Raw genomic sequence first — 16,429 nt, 5'->3', positions numbered from 1 at the left:
CCACTACCACCCTCTGGGTGCGGCCCTCCAGCCAGTTGGCGACCCATTTGACTGTGTGGGTGTCTACACCACAGCCCCCCAGTTTCTTAATGAGGTCTTAAAATGTAAAGAGACAATTAAAATTCATGTAAGTCAGAGGCAGAACAAACCTAAAATTAGATCATAACGCTGCCCTTACAATTGCTGGGCATAGTATACAAATACAGAATACACCATATCGGCTGTTAAACTAAAACTCTTTGGGTTTGAATGGCAGGAATACTCAGGATGATGTAAGAAGATGCTTTAATTCACATTGCATTTATCAACAAACTGCTACATCTCTTTTACGTATAAAAGATACGGTACACACATCAAACACACAAGCTAGTCACGCATGATTACAGTCTTTTATCCAATCAAACACACAAGCTAGTCACGCATGATTACAGTCTTTTATCCAATCATTCTTGGGTGCCTACTGATAACAGGGAGATGGTTCATCCTATGCATCACCATTTCTCTAAGCACCCAACATGGTGCACTTGGAAAAGTTAGGGTTGCTGACAGAGGGGTAATGAAGGGACTTGGGAAAGCAGGATGTATAGGAACAGTGGTCACTCCTGCCTGCCACTGTCACCAGATCGATCGTGTGGGCTGTGGCAGTAGCTGCTTTTTTCACCTCCCCTCCAAGTCAGTGCACAGGGCAGCTGCCTGAGTCTCCTGCCCTAGTTACACCACCGTTTGCTGACTACATTGTGGAGTCTCAGCACACAGCTGAGTAGAGACTGGCAAACATGAAAAGTAAGGGTATGGACAGGCATTCATCTGTAGTGCTAAAAATGTCTCAGCACTCAGCCTGGTCCCACAGAAACAGAATACTGTGGGGGTACAGAGGTGTTAAGACCCCTGACTGGAGAGCTACAAAGTGCCCTCTAAGGTGAGCTCTCCAGGCAGGGAGGTGTAGAGAGATGTGTTTCCTCTGTCCCAGAAGTCTGTCAGTGAGGCAGATGCGCCCGAAACGCTCTTTTGCTGCAGTTGCCTCCAGCTGGCATAAGCACCTGCATTGGCAACTGCTGCTTGGGGGGTCCCCCTGCCTGATCTCTGGTTGCTACTGCTGGCAGCTCCATCAGCTATTGCCACACCATGAGGTTCAGGGGCCTCATCCCTGCAGCCAAACCCTGGGCAGGGGACAGCTGCCAGGTTCAGTCAATCAGCTGCTCAGTCAGACTGGGCAGGGGGCAGCACCCCGAGTCATGAGAGAGCCACCCCTGCTTCATCCCAATGATCAGCTGACCAGCAAGACCAGGCAGGGGGCAGCTCCAGGTCTGTTGGCTGTGGTGGCTGTGGTGGGAGCAGTGTTCCCGGTCAGCTCCATCTTCTCTTCCTCTCTTCCTGTACAGGTATCACATGTAACCCTATGAAATCTAGAAGTTCCTCTTTAAAAGTCACACCCGACTGTAGCACTTTCAGCCTCTTTGTCAAGCTAAAAATAACTTGAATGCCTGTATTCTTTTTTCTGTGGTGCTACAGGAGCATATTTTGCACTACAAATGCAATGCCTGTCCATGGCCTAAAATAATAACTCCTGGAATGTGTTCAACGTACTGGAGGTAGATGAGGGGATATCGCTTACTGAAACATTTAGGAGTAAATAAATAAGGCACAGAAGTCCAGCTCCATGGGAGTGCTCAAAGGGAAAATTTGGAAACGCTCAAAATTACACAACACCCTGAAGTGTTAGACCCCAAATCTTTACTGGTGAAAATGGAAGAAGTAGGACTCAGCAGGGCTTTTTAGATTCCACCTCCTTCCCTGCCTCCCACCCCCAAAAAAAGAAAAGAAAAGAAAGAGCACGAGTAGGCCTAAGGGACTTTCCTCCAGTCTTCCAAAACACCTGCTGGTTTGTTAAGAGGGAGCAAGGTTATGTTGAGAGCAGAGATTGTAGTCTTTTTATCTGAAAAGGAGTGGGACTAAAAAAAAAATCACTCAATTATTTCAACTCATATGTGAATTTTTGGCTGCTTGTCTTACCAAAACTCAAATAAACCCTTTCAGGGTTGCCTTACATGACTGAAAAAGTTTGGAGGTTGGAATTTAGGAAGGGAATTTATGATGGAGGTCAGACACAATACTAGGGCAGACATCCAGCATTTTTATTGTCTCTACCCTGGCTCATCTCCTACTTTCGATTGCTTGAATCGAAAGTGGTTCAGGCACAGAAGCTGTCCGTCTGTCTGTCTGCTATACTTATTTATATATTTGGTTTTGTATATCTGTGGAATGATATAAATGAAAAGTACCATTTAAAGTCTCCCCTATTGCACTTACAAGCTAGATTTGCTTCTCTCACTGACCTTCAGGTAACTACTGTTTGATATGGGCTTCTTCCCCTTTCTAATAGTTTCTCTTTGCAGGAGAAACTTAACATCAGCAACGTCTCACTGATTTATTTGTCTGAAGGGGAGTGGATATGTAGAAACTCAATCCTTCCTGATGGAGAAGAATATACTAATATAGGCCCCTGTACTCCACAGCTGCTCTTTACTAGGAGTGGAGGCAGCAGCAAGCCAAACAGTGAGATCGGCTAATTTGCAGAAAGAATCCCTGTGCCAAATTCTTCATAAATGAGAAGTTACAGCAGTAGCCCAGACCCTCAGATACTTCTGTTGCTGCTCTCTCTCTTTGATGCTGGACAATTTAGGTCTGCAGAAATTAGGGTACCTTATCTGATTCCTGCAGGCAAGATCTGTACTTAGCGTGTTCTCATGCTGCTTCTTGGCATCTGGATTCTCAGCAAAAGGAATTCACCATCCACTTTTTTCTCATAATTTTTTTCCCTGTGGCTACTTGACTCCAGCTTCCCTTTGCATAATTTTTTTTACGTTTGAGGTCTAGAATAAATACAATACTCCTAGTGCAGGCCCATAGTTGTTGTTATTTATAAAGTGCCATCTGTGCACAGGCTCTACATGACAGATGAAACTGCACTAAAAATGCAAGAGCTTCCTGTCTCAAAGAGTTAACAATCTGAAGACACAGTGGGATCAACAATGGCTCATTACAGCCCGGTGTAGTAGACACAGACAGGGGCATGGTCCTTATAAGCAGGGCAGGGATTTTAACAATTTTGTATTTACACAAAAACGTGTAAACAAGACAAGCAAAACAATGTCTCCTGCTTCTGGGGCAGAGAAAACATCCCTGCCTTCTTCCAGCATGTTTTTCAGAATAGGGGAGGCCAGATTGCATCCCTTTTGCCGTCTTCCCTCTACCTGTCAGTATATCATATATCTTTCTAAGGAGCACAGGTGATGTTTTCAACCCCTGTACCAATGCCTTGTCCTGCTTCTAGCTCCTGAAGCTGTATGTGGGTGTGTGAGGGGGTGGGGGATAGGGAAGACCTGCTTCCCTGACCCAGATCCCCTATGGCCGTGGGCTTTAAAGAAGCAACATATTCCCTGCAGCAGCCACCGCTGCTGACCCTGCAGGCACTGCCACTTGGGATGAGCAAGACTTCTGGCTGTTTGGCACTTGTACCTGCAATCTGGAGCGCAAGCAAGGCCATCAGCCACTGAGCCCCAAGCTAGTATGCCATTTTTATTTTTAAGAAAAGCATGTCTGGCCATTTTCTCACTCTTTTTTCCAAACGTACATTTAAGACAGAACTGCACAGTCTTTTCCTCCCCTCTGTTCAGTTTGCAGTCTTTCAGTTGCTGTTTCCCTCATGATTTGTTTTTCCTTTCCATGGATTTAATTCTCCCACATTTCTGTCCCTTGTCCCCTTTTTCCATCTATTCTCTCCAATTTCCCCTCCTCACCTCTTTTATTGTCCCTTACTTGCTACTCTTCACCTGTAGTAACTTCACTCTGCCCGTCCCATCCCAAGGAGAAATCTCAGGCAGGCAGAGGGAGGCAACAGAGCCAGTTTTTGCTTCCTACTCTTTAACCTTGGAACAGGAGAAGAATGGGTGAGAGCAGAGGGTCAACTTTTCCTTTATCACCAGTGCTTGAAAGATTCTTAATCTTGAAACGTCTCTGGATACATATGAATGTCAGTGAAAGAAAGACAATGATAGCAATAATAAATGCCAGCAAGCAATGTGCAATCTAAGAATCTATCACACCCCAGCAGTGCCAGGGCTCCAAGCCACTGCTACAAAAGGGGAGTATGATTCTCATGAAACAGGGCCCCACAGTGCTGGATGGTGCTTGGGGACACTGCTGTGAGAACAAGCACTGTCAAAAAAATGTCATGCAGCTTCCTGGCACGTGCTCAGGGCATGCCTGGCACTAGTCTCAGGTTCTCAGGCATGCACATGAGAATGGTGCTAGGCACAACTGGCAGTGCACCAAGAAGTGACTATATGCAGGAGTGAGTGGGCAGGACTTGTTTTCACAGTGGTGCTCCTAACTACTGTCCAACATGGTGTAGACATGCCTGGGGGGGCTGCATATAACTTGCTGAGCTACCCTTCAGGACCAGGCTCTCACCACACACTCTATACTGACTTTCTTTTGTTGCCATGAGAAGTGGCACATGCATAAGCAACAGAAAAATTGATATTTAAGAGTTGAAAATAATTCAGGGAAGATTCTTTGTGACACTAAAGTTAATTGCAATTATACCCTGAACTGATATAACCAGTATCTGTTTATTGCCTGGTATTGTATTTGCATGTTGAAGAAGTCAATTATCTCTTCAATTTGCAACCTTTAGTTCATGTAATCAATTACCCTGAGTCAGTGTTTGGAATTATTCATGAAAGAGTTCTATTTCATTGTTCAACTAGGAGAACTAATAGCATCCATTAATTTGATGAGTTGTTGAGTTTTTGGAAACCCTACTTGGGAGAAGACAGACGTGAACCAGTATCGGACAGTTTGACTATGGAACTATGGCATGAAATCTTTAATTTCTTTAAACTCCATGATCTCTGCTTGGTGAAAAAATACTCTAAAAAGTCATTTTTCTATTCACCATTCTCTTTCACCTTGCACACTCTATCCCTGAAATAGTACTAAATCAGCATTAACCACCGGATTAGAGTTTACATTTAAAATAAAAAACAGAATAGAAAGTATTACATATGTGATGTGAATGGGCTATGATTTTTTTTAAGTTATTCATACCAACACTTAGTTGTGTTTTTCTAAGAGATGGTTGGCCAGGACAGATGGTGCCCATAAGGGAACTCACCACTGAAATATAGCTAAAAAAAGCTCAAAGGTTTCCAACCTTCCCTTCACACAGACATCTGGAGTGCTTTATTATTAAGATCTCTTGGTACCTTGCTTTTGCTTCAGAGACAAGAGGTAAGGCTCTGATCCAAACTAATGGTGATAGTGCTCCCCATTAACCAAACCATCAGTAAACACCTGGGCATTCAGGCTAGGGGTTAAATGGAGGGGGACTTCACTGTACCTTGTGCGCTGATGGCTATAGAAACATAACAATGCTAGCCCACTGGACCATTGGACTCAGGCAGACCTTAAAATAACACTGCTTCCTGAGGGCTCTTCTCTAGCTTCTAAGAGGTACGATGGAAAATAACATGTCATTTTAGTCACGCTCCCATCCTGTTATTGTTTACTATGACTTTCTATATAATGGTAAAATGTGGAAACCCTAACCAACAACATATAATCTCTTGCTAGGAAGAGGAAATCCCTGCCCTAGAGAATTTACAATTCAGAAGAGGGGCAGAAGGGAAATAGAGGCACTTGAAGTCATCTGCCCAGGTTCACAGAACAGGAGAATGGCAGTGCTGGAAATCCTGGATGCGAGGCCAGGACTTAAGCACAGAATCACACTGCCTGTCAATTATACTTTCCCATCATTCTTAAGATTGACTTAACCCACAACTCTCTGCTCTTTTTTAATGAAAACTGTCTTTTTACCCTTTTAGGTCAGCAAAGCCAGGTACTGCACAGAATTTTCACAGCAGACGGATTATAGGTATGCCATCATATTATATCTTCAGTTTGGGGGAAGCCAGTTTTTGACTGAAAAAAAATCATTTTTGCCAATATTAAACACCATCCATCCAGAGCAGGAGAACAGCCACTTGGATTACATCTAAAGAGAAGTGGAAACAGTCCCAAATTTGCTGGTCTTATTTTGGATACAAACACTATTGCACAGCTCTAAAAATACAATATGGGCTGTTGCAAATGAACATGCAAATTGTATGGCAAGCTTTGTCAGCCAAAAGATAAGGCACTTGTCAGCTTTACTTTCTTTTACTCCAAAGGGCGTAAAAATCCTGTTGCTCTTTAAAAATGATAGTTTCTTTGCATTTACCCTTCTTTTACGAGTAGGTATGGGGATAGTTACCATTAGTGTAGGTGCAATTTTAGGATGTGTATTTTCTCCCACATTATACTGAATGTTACCAAGAAGCTATGTGGAAAGTTCAAAACATGTCAATGAAAGAACTTAGCATGTTCCTGTCATGTACAGTGTGTGTGCATTCTTGCATAAATGATGGAACATGGGAACCTGTACAACAACAATACATTTGTAACGAGGAACCCTGATGCACCGTCTGGTCTGAGATGTGAGGAAGCACTGCCAGTATCAATGTGATAAATGCTATTTTGAGCAAGCAGATGACAAAAAATGTTAGCCAAGGGAGAAAAGGTGTGAACCTGGTTCAGCAAAACCACAAGCTCTTTAGAACGCCTTAAAACGCTCCCATCCGGGATGATGCGCTCTGTCAATCACAATCAGTCTGTACATAATGAATCATGAAATGTGGTCTGTGAGATGTAGGCAATGTTAGATTCTGCCAGCATGCTAGGCCAATCTGAGCGTGCATGACAAATCGTGGAACACAGCCTGTGACACACAAAAAACCAACAACCCCATATATAGCCCAGATGCCAAAGAACTGCTGAAAGCAGATGGGAATTCACTGTGGGTAGACCTGCTACTGCCATAAATTCAAGTTGTTAAATGCAAGCTGATTTATACCCCATTAATGGGTGGATTGATCTTTAATTTTAAAAAAAATCTCTAACAGTTTGATTCTACACATAATCTGTGTAGGTTAATAACACCGTCTATTAAGCTATCCACAGGCCAAATCAGCATTGCTGTAGACCTACAGCTGTCAGTATATTAAATGAAGCAGCAACAACAGACTTTTCCAGCATTAAAGCATTAACTGCCTTTGTCACATGACCCACATCACATTCAACTGGCCCATATCATGCGACTAGAGAGAAGAAACAAATCACAGCAAAGAAAGTGGCTTGCAGAAGCAAATGAAAGGGGCAGTGTGACAGGGTGACCTAGGGGTGCTGTGACCTCCCCTAGCGCCCCTACCTACCATGCCAAATCGGGTCTCGAATGCACCCTCTATCTCGCCCGCCACGTCTTGCTGGTAAATATCATAAAAGGGAGGCTGCCTTCCTGCCCTCCTTGGCACAGTGCCTTGCTGTACCGGGCCTCTATCCAATTGCCCGCTTGCACCCTCCCAGGTGCCCCCTCGCTTCCCTTGAGGCCCTCGCCACACCGGGGCCTGTCTCCCATGCTCTTGCCCACACTGGGGCCTCGCCCTTATACCGTGGCCCCCACCGGGGCCTGCCTCTCGCGCTCCCGATATTGCCCACACTGGGCTTGCCTTTGCCTTTATAGGAATCGCCCGCACTGGGCCTGTGCCCCATGCTCTCGCCCCCAACCAGGGCCTGTGCCTCGCACTCCGCGCACTCTCGCCCCCAACCGGAGCCTGCCTCCCTGGGGCTTGCTCACAATTCCCTGCCCCCCCAACTGGGGCCTGTCTTTATACGAATCACCCTCCTTGGCCTTGCCTCATGCTCCCCCGCGCTGGGGCCTGTCCCCGCACTGGGGCCTTGCCCTGCACTCCCCCGCACTGGGGGCTTCCCCCGCACTGGGGCCTTGCCCCGCACTCCCCCGCACTGGGGCCTTGCCCCGCACTGGGGGCTCAGGCGGCCTTGGCCTTACCTGGCCCCAGACCCCTGCCTCAGGTCCTACTCCCACGGGGCTTCTCCCAATTGAGGCTCTGGCAGCCTCAGCCTTACCTGGCCCCTAGACCCCTTTCTTGGGTCTTGCGCCCCCCTGGGGCCTTTTGTTAGCGCCCACACTGGGCTCCTCCCGATAACTGCCCACACTGGGGCCAGAGTTGGGACACCCCAAAACACAGCCCTCCCTCCAGCGCTAGGAACCCCCCACACTGCTGGGGAGCTCCCCTGAGGCCTCCTCCACCCCTACAGCCTCGCCTGGTCGTCCGGTGTTACACAACAACAAAACCAAAAACACAAAGCCCCTTGGCTATAACACAAATCCTAAGTCAACCTGGCTATCCTTTGTCCATATCCCTGTCAGGGTTCTCTCCACCCTGTATCTTCATGCCAACACTGCTCAAGGCATCCAGCTTCTTTACTATGCCCGCCCTGCTTGTTCCAGCAGAGCTCCCACTTCTTAGTCTGCCAGAGGGGACTGACTCTGGCCTCCGCCGCTGTTTATGACTGCCAGGCCCTGCCCCCTTCTGGCCAGCTGCCCCAACTGGTTGCCTTAGCAACCCACACCTGTGCTGCCCTGGTGAGTGGCAGCTGAGCCTATTTTACTGCTACCAGCACCCTAGTGCCCTGCTACAGGCAGCAAAAAGCAAGTATTGTGGTATCCAAGAGAGAAGTGGAGGTCTTCCTTCTGAAACCCCACAACTCAGGTCTGCAATAGGATTTTTCCCCGCTGGCAAGCATGTGGCCTTGTCCCTGGTTTGTATGGGTTTAGGAAGAAGGAAATTCCAGGGAGAAGAACACAGAGGAAGACAGAAAATCATGAGCTGGCATGAACAGGTAGAGAGAGGCAGCCCCTGCAAGGACACCAGCTGCCATCATGGCTACCAGTGATGTCATATTGCTTGTTACAGTTTTGATTACAGATAGTCACTCCTTTGAGTCACTCACTCCAACCCCTACTTGCTCCCCACCTCACAAGCTCTGCAGGATATTGTCTACCAAAAGAAATCATGGCACCGAGATTCTATTTGCAAACCATCACTCTTTGGTCTGCTTGTATATTAAACTACTTTCCACTAACCTCTGTGTCTGATTTATCTACTGAGTCTGTAAACTCTTTGGGGCATTGACTATTGACTACCATCAGTACAGTGCTCAGTACAATAGAAGCCATTCTCATTCTAAGTTGGCTCCATAGCCTTCCTATAATAACAATAATAAAATAACCTTTTTATACAAGAAGTATGAGTATCAGGAAGTATCAGTGCTTAGCAGCTCTCAGGAGCAAATAAATGCTTTGTGCCCAAATTGCATATTGGTGAGTGAAAAGTAAAAAAGGTTTACAGCTCCTTGCATGAGTAAAAACAATATATGTGTGCGTGAAAATTCGTAATCAGGGATGATATATGCATTAGATAAAATCCCAGGGATGAGTGTTTGCAGTTTCATTTATGGATTATAAAACTAATTTATAACTTGTCTTTTTGCTACCATCACACTAAACCAATGTTTTATTGCCACCTGTGTGCCTCTTGGGAACAGCTAAGTGCTGAGTCCGAAAGCAGCCAGAAGAGGAGGAAGCTTTTAAGTAATGGTTAGTTCTCTACTCTTAACACTAATTTTTGTCTTGAAGTAAGACCAGTTAAAATTGAGTAGTGCAAATGTTGTTCCTTCTACCTCCTGACCTCTGTGACAGCCTCTTTAAATTCCTTTTCCGAAAGAAAATTCCAGTGCCCTTTTAGAAAAGGCAAACTTCAAAAGGAACTGTAGAGAACATTACATTCTGCCTTTGCCTAAGCTTCAGCACAATAACATTGATTTTTAGCTATTTTCAGCAGAAATCAGCCAAAACCAGAACCTTTCATCTGAATCCACTGTGCTTTAGAACGTTCAAATAAAAGGTCTGCAGATCCATGCCTTGAAAGATTTGGCTTTTGTAAAACAAAGCATAGCCTCTGTGGCCCATGTCTCACCTATTTAAGAAGATTTCTGAAGCTGTCATTTCTCAGAAATGCAGAGGTGGGGGAGGGAGATTGCATATCAACACACTGTTAAATTCACTTTTGGGGATCAGTAGTTTCACTTTTGGGGATCACTAACAACCTTTTCTTTGGTTCTGATGACCTTAACTTCTGCCCTGTAAATCCAGATTTCAGTTTAAAATTTTATTGCACCCCAGAGCTTAAAGCAAAATTTAGTCAAATCTGCTGAGTTTTAATTGTTGCATTGTGTTGAAACCACAAGTTAACATCAATTTTTTGTAAACCTTAGCTCAAAGTAATTGACTCAAAATCCAGAAGGGACCATTATGAACATCAATTCTTAACTGTATAACACAGGACACAGCCCCTCACCCAGTGATGTCTTCATCCAGCTCAATAACTTTTGGTCCTTATGAAACATTTGTAACAAAATTGTTAAAGGGCCAGGGCTGTGATTCAAGTTTGCAGTGGAATGTGGGGTGCATTACATTTTTTGCAGGATTTATTATAAATGTGTCTTACAGGTCTGGTTTGGATTCCACTGCTTTCCATCAGAATGGGAATGATCTACCTTACCTCCAAAATTCATTTGTAACTTAAGCTAATTGAACCACTGCTCTAGCTCTCTGGATGGTGAACTGGTGAAAATATGGTACCAGCATTTGGATTTTAAATATTTCAAACTGATATATAATTACAGTCTATCAGTAACAATGTGTTTTAGATACCAGTGTGTGTTAAAAACTGGATAGTGGTGGCTTTCTCTGAGTCATATATTGAAGAAGCTACATGCTCTATTACAAAAACCAGGGCTCTTGTTATTTGTTAACCCCTAGATATGTGCTTAAGACTGTAATAGTGACTAGTGTTAGTTCACAGCCATGTTACAGCTAGTCGGTGTGAAATATTTTTACTGAATCCTTGATTCCAGATAGATTACAAGTTCAGAACATATTCACATGAATGCCATGCTACTACTTTGAAAGATGCAAGAAAACTGAGCTTTTCTCTGACCAAACACCCACTTTCTCTACCTGCACCTCTCCAGGCTCTGGTCCAGTCAATTATTATTTCTTAAAATGTCTTCTGCATCATCTAACAAAGATTACTTCTCCTCTTTTCTTTTCCTTTAAGAAAAAGGGCAACTATTTGAAATTACTCATGGGTTTGAAATGATAGAAGTAACCTAGCAGAGAAAGATTTCATAGGTAAAGTGAAGAAGGCTGCATGATTTATCATAAGCATGTTTCATATATTTATTATGAATGTAGTATCTACTTTAGTATACAGTATTGTATATCTACACATTTGTACATATATAATAGATATAACATTTATAACCAATTACACATATGAATTGAAAATATATTTCAAAGAATATTAAAGTTGCAAACTAAATCATTCCAGAGTTAGGAAATGCTAGCATTAAGATGGCTTGTGAGCAACCTTAATGCCTTATAATATGGCCTTTCATTACATGCTATTTTTATTTCCTCCCTGGGGCTTCTCCCTCCTTCAGCACATAAGATGGACAGCACGCACTGAACAAACAGTTATTGAATATTTTGCCTCCTCTTCGTTCTGTATGTGGCCTATTTTCTTGTCCAAACCCTGCTTTTAATGAATAATTATTAATTCTCTCAGTTTATCTTCAACACTCCTCACTATGGTATCCACATGCTTCAGAAGCATTAATGAACTCATTTTCACAATGATAAATAAGGAGACAAGGTGGAGCAGGAATCCTATTCTAGGGAGGGATTGATCTGATGCACAGAGAAATTAAAGCTAAAAGTGTCTCGTTGGTTTTGATACCAACTTGAAATGCCAAGTGCTTCATTTGTTCAGTGTACATGGTATCCCATAATATTGTATATGCTTAAAACAAAGCTCACCATTGCAGCTATTAGCCCTCAACCTCTGAGCATTTTGATTAAATACAGGACCTCTGAAAGAAAAACTCCATGACAGCTGCAGGTCCGAATCTAGTCCCCACAGGGCAAAATTCAGCTGGCCTAACCAGGAAAGAATGCTTTCTCTTCCTACAATTCCTAGTTTCATTGTCTACAGACCTTCCATCTTCTGCAGGTGCTCTCCTGACAACATTCAGGAGAGATTCACTTAGTACAATCTATTCTGGGCACTGAACAAGGCAGTGGGAAGAATGGTATTTGATGCAATATGAATTAGGTGTGAGCAGCCAATGGTGGTTGCAAGGACAGCGTTTTAAATCTTGCCTTCCTTAACTTTTTGATTTTGCCACCTCTATGTTCTTTTAATAGACTTTTTTGGCTATAATTATATATTAAAGTACAATTCAATCCATAGTATTGAAGCATTTTATTGTTACATGAGTGTGTTTATAACCAAATGTTTACATTTTGGTACATGTCTTCTTGACAGCATGTTAAGGCATTTTGCTGAAATGTTAAAGTACTTTGTGCGTATTAATAAACTTTTGGAAACCAATATTAAAATTTACCTTGTGTTTTGACATGCATCATGATACAGGCAGAGCTGAAGAACATAAAATTACTGTTGCCAAGTAATTTTCCCCCAACATTCTGCAGTCGTTCTGAAGAGCTAAGTCATGTAGATGTACAAGGCAACTATTTTTTTCCAAAATGCACAAAAACAGTTTTCAGGTTTTTGTGAGGATCAGCAGAAGCAGGTTGGCTGTGTATTATGATTATTTTTCAAATCTGGAACCTTAGAAACTATGAGCTACTGTTTGGGACAATGATTGTTCACTCACTGAGGTCTCCCTGGTCTTGCAAGATTCAGAACATCTTTACAGCTCCCTGGCTAATCCTAGCATTTATTGAGCTCATTCAAGAGTAGGGACCACTTAAGGAATTTATAATTGTACTTGGCAGGTGAGGGTGTTTAGAAATACACTTACAGCAGAGCCAGTAGAGCCTTAAAGCTCCACCATGATGGATCTTACCTGGAGAAAGCACTGCAAAACTGCCAATAGCTGCTTGTAAACTGTAGAGCTTGAAATAGAAAAAACATGTTTTTACCTGTCAGAATGGCACTAGGCCTCAGCTGAAGCCCTTGCCTGGCCTATCCATCTGGCTGTTGTGAGAAATGAGATATTGATTTTTTTTCTTATACCATACAATTCAGAAACTTAGAGGAGCCACAAAACTGACAAGCAACACAGCCCATTACACTTTAAGTGAGATGTTGGAAAACTTTTCCTAAAACAAATCTTTCTATTTAGTAAATACACCTTAAATCATCATATTAATCACAGTACTATAAAATACACTGGGCCACGTTCTCAGCTGGGATAAACTGGTGGAGCTGGATCTAGCCCATCTACTGAAGCTATCCATATAGTACTCATTTGCTCATTCATTTTCAACAAAATGCATCTAAATCCCCTGTGCATCTTTGAAAACCTCAGTCTGCATGTACAGTGATCTTCTATCTATTGATAGATCCATAGCGCAGAGACATTCTCAGTCATATTTTACTTATTATGTGGGGAAACAGCACTATTCATAAGAATGTAAAATCATAACATGAAATTAAATCCTCCAAACTTATCCACCTCTAATAGCCAAAAGGGACAAGATTGAAGATTCATGAATGACAGAGAGAGAGAGAGAGAGATGCTTCACATTGTAACATTTCTCATTAGCAAGTTTGTATTATTTTATTCCTGAAAAAAGAGACCCAGCACTTTAAAACTTTCTTAATAAGCTGAGCAGTCCCAGAGGGGCATATCATTCCATAGGAAGCCTTTTAATGATGGGCCAGCACTCACAACATAAGCATCTGTTGTGCTAACAGCCATTACTTTAAATAGCCACTCTATCTGCATTTAAATATGAATGTGGATAAATAGACCTATTTTGATTTTAAAACTTCATTACCAGTGAAACTGATAAAGCACCAGCTGGCTGGCTATAATGAATGGGCAAAGGCTAGTCAAACAAGTCCCCATAAAGGGTATAGCAGTTTACGTTCTGAGCATATGGGGGTTCATACATTCTAAAGAGGGTTAAATTATTGGTTACCCGTGTATAGAAAAGCGAACTGTGGCGCTGCTTAGAACTTTGTCCTGAAGACAAAGAAATCTGGTCTTGAGCTGGGCACTCACCTGATTCCTGGTTTTTTGCCTGTTTCTTGAGTTTGACTAATATTAAATGTGACTTTGAACTGAGAATGTTTCACCCAGAACTAGTTATATTTCTATTTGTGGGTTAGCCCTGAACACTGCCTAACTTTTTGGCACCCTGCTGCCTAGGGGCTGAGTAGTGCAGTGCCATTCACAGCCCTGATTTAACTGCTGAGGATGAATTTGTCCTCTGTGCATGGGACTGGCAAAAACCACCATGCTGGGGGACAGCAGGTATGGGAGGTTACCAAATTAAAACATCAAAGAAGAAAAGAGAAATAAGCACTACTGTAACATCTGGACTCTTGCAGGGGAGGGGGGGAGAAAGGAGAGGGCACCTGTTAAACCACCTCTTGGAAAGTTAGGGGACTCAGCTTGAAATTCATGAATGTGACGCTTTTCTTGGGGTGCAGACACATGAATGCTTGGACCCCTTTCAAAAGGGAAATGTTTGAAAAGGGCAGCAGCTGGTACTAATTGTTATGTGCGAATGAGCTAAGAATGATTCAAATGCAGCAAAACTGTGACAACTTTAACACTTCTTCATCCAGGGCTAGAATTGGAATGGTTTCGCTACATATGAATCATTTTCAGCTCCTTCACACATGACAATTAGACTGTACCAGCTGGTGCCCTCTTGAAATGCTCCCTTTTTGAAAGGGCTTCAACCTTTCCTGTGCCCACACCCTTGAAGTTACCTATCAAAACCCTCTTTCAGAAATTGAGGAGGAGATATAGTCCTTTCTTTCAGAATAGAGCAATGGTAGGAATGCCCATTTTTCAACCCAATAGTCTCATGTGTAGAACATTCAAATATGATGTGGTCAGAGCTAGGCTTAAAGGCCTTCACAGCCTGCTGGGATTTGAACCCAATCTCCCACCATTTGGAAAACCGGTCTAACAACTAAACCAGAGATATTGTGGGAGAGTGGGGAAGCGGAAGGGAAAGGGGTTGGATAAGGGCTGTATTTCAATGCTTCTTTTGAAGCTGCTCCACTTTGTGTACAATAATTGAGTATTAATTGGTCCAAAGAACAAAAAAAGGGTGGGGAAGGGAGGAAGTGAGTACATGAAGCATGCAGGGATGAAGTCAGCAAGGCCAAGGCACAATTGGAGTTGCAGCTAGCTAGGGATGTGAAGGGTAACAAGAATAGTTTCTACAAGTATGTCAGTAACAAGAAGATCAGGGAAAGTGTGGGTCCCTACTGAATGGGGGAGGCAACCTAGCAAGAGAGGATGCAGAAAAGGCTGAAGTGTTCAGTGCTTTATTTACCTCAGTCTGCACAGGCAAGGTCAGCTTCCAGACTACTGCAGCACAGTTTGGGGAGGAGATGAGCAGCAAAGAGTGGCAAAAGAACAAGTTAAGGTCTATTTAGAAAAGATGCACATATACAAGTCTATGGTGCCAGATGGGATTTATGCAAGGGTGCTGAGGGAGTTGGCTGATGTGATTGCAGAGCTGCTTGCCATCATCTTTGAAAACTCATGGCAATCAAGAGAGGTCCCAGATGACTGGAAAAGGGCAAACATAGTGCTAATATTTAAGAAAGGGAAAAAGGAGGATCCAGGGAACTGCAGATGAGTCAGTCTCACCTCAGACCCTGGAAAAATCATGGAGCAGATCCTCAAGGAGTCCATTTCTAAGCACTTGGAGGAGAAGGCAATGATTAGGAATAGTCAGCATGGATTCACTAAGGGCAAGTCATGTCTGACCAACGTGATTGCCTTCTATGATGAGATGACTGACGCTGTGGATATGGGGAGACCAGTGGATGAGGTATACATTGATTTTAACAAGGCTTTTGATATGGTCTCCCACAACATTATCACAGGCAAGCTAAGGAAGTGCAGGTGGAATGAATGGAATGTAAGATGGACAGAAAACTGGCTGGAGCATCCAGCTCAGAGGGTAGTAATCAATGGCTCAATGTCTAGTTGGCAGCTGGTATCAAGTAGAGTGCTCCAGGGGTCAGTGCTGGAGCCGGTTTTCTTCAATATCTTCATCAACTATCTGAAAGATGGAGTGCACCCTCAGCAAGTTTGCAGATGACACCAAGCTAGGGGAGTAGTAGATATGTTGGAGGGTAGGACTAGGATTCAGGGTGACCTAGACAAATTAGAGGATTGGGCCAAAAGAAATCTCATGAGGTTCAACAAGGAGAAGTGCAAAGCCCTGCACTTAGGACAGAACAATCCCATGCACCAGTACAGGCTGGGGGCTGATTTGCTAGGCAGCAGCTCTGCAGAAAAGGACCTGGGGGTTACAGTGGACAATAAGCTGACTATGAGGCAGCAGTGTGTCCTTGTTGCCAAGAAGACTAACAGCATACTGAGCAGCGTTGGTAGGATTGTT

The sequence above is a fragment of the Crocodylus porosus genome, unplaced genomic scaffold (assembly GCF_001723895.1).
Source record: "Crocodylus porosus isolate Cpor-Errol unplaced genomic scaffold, CroPor_comp1, whole genome shotgun sequence".
In the NCBI taxonomy this organism is placed as follows: Eukaryota; Metazoa; Chordata; order Crocodylia; family Crocodylidae; genus Crocodylus; species Crocodylus porosus.
This window is presented reverse-complemented; position numbering follows the sequence as displayed.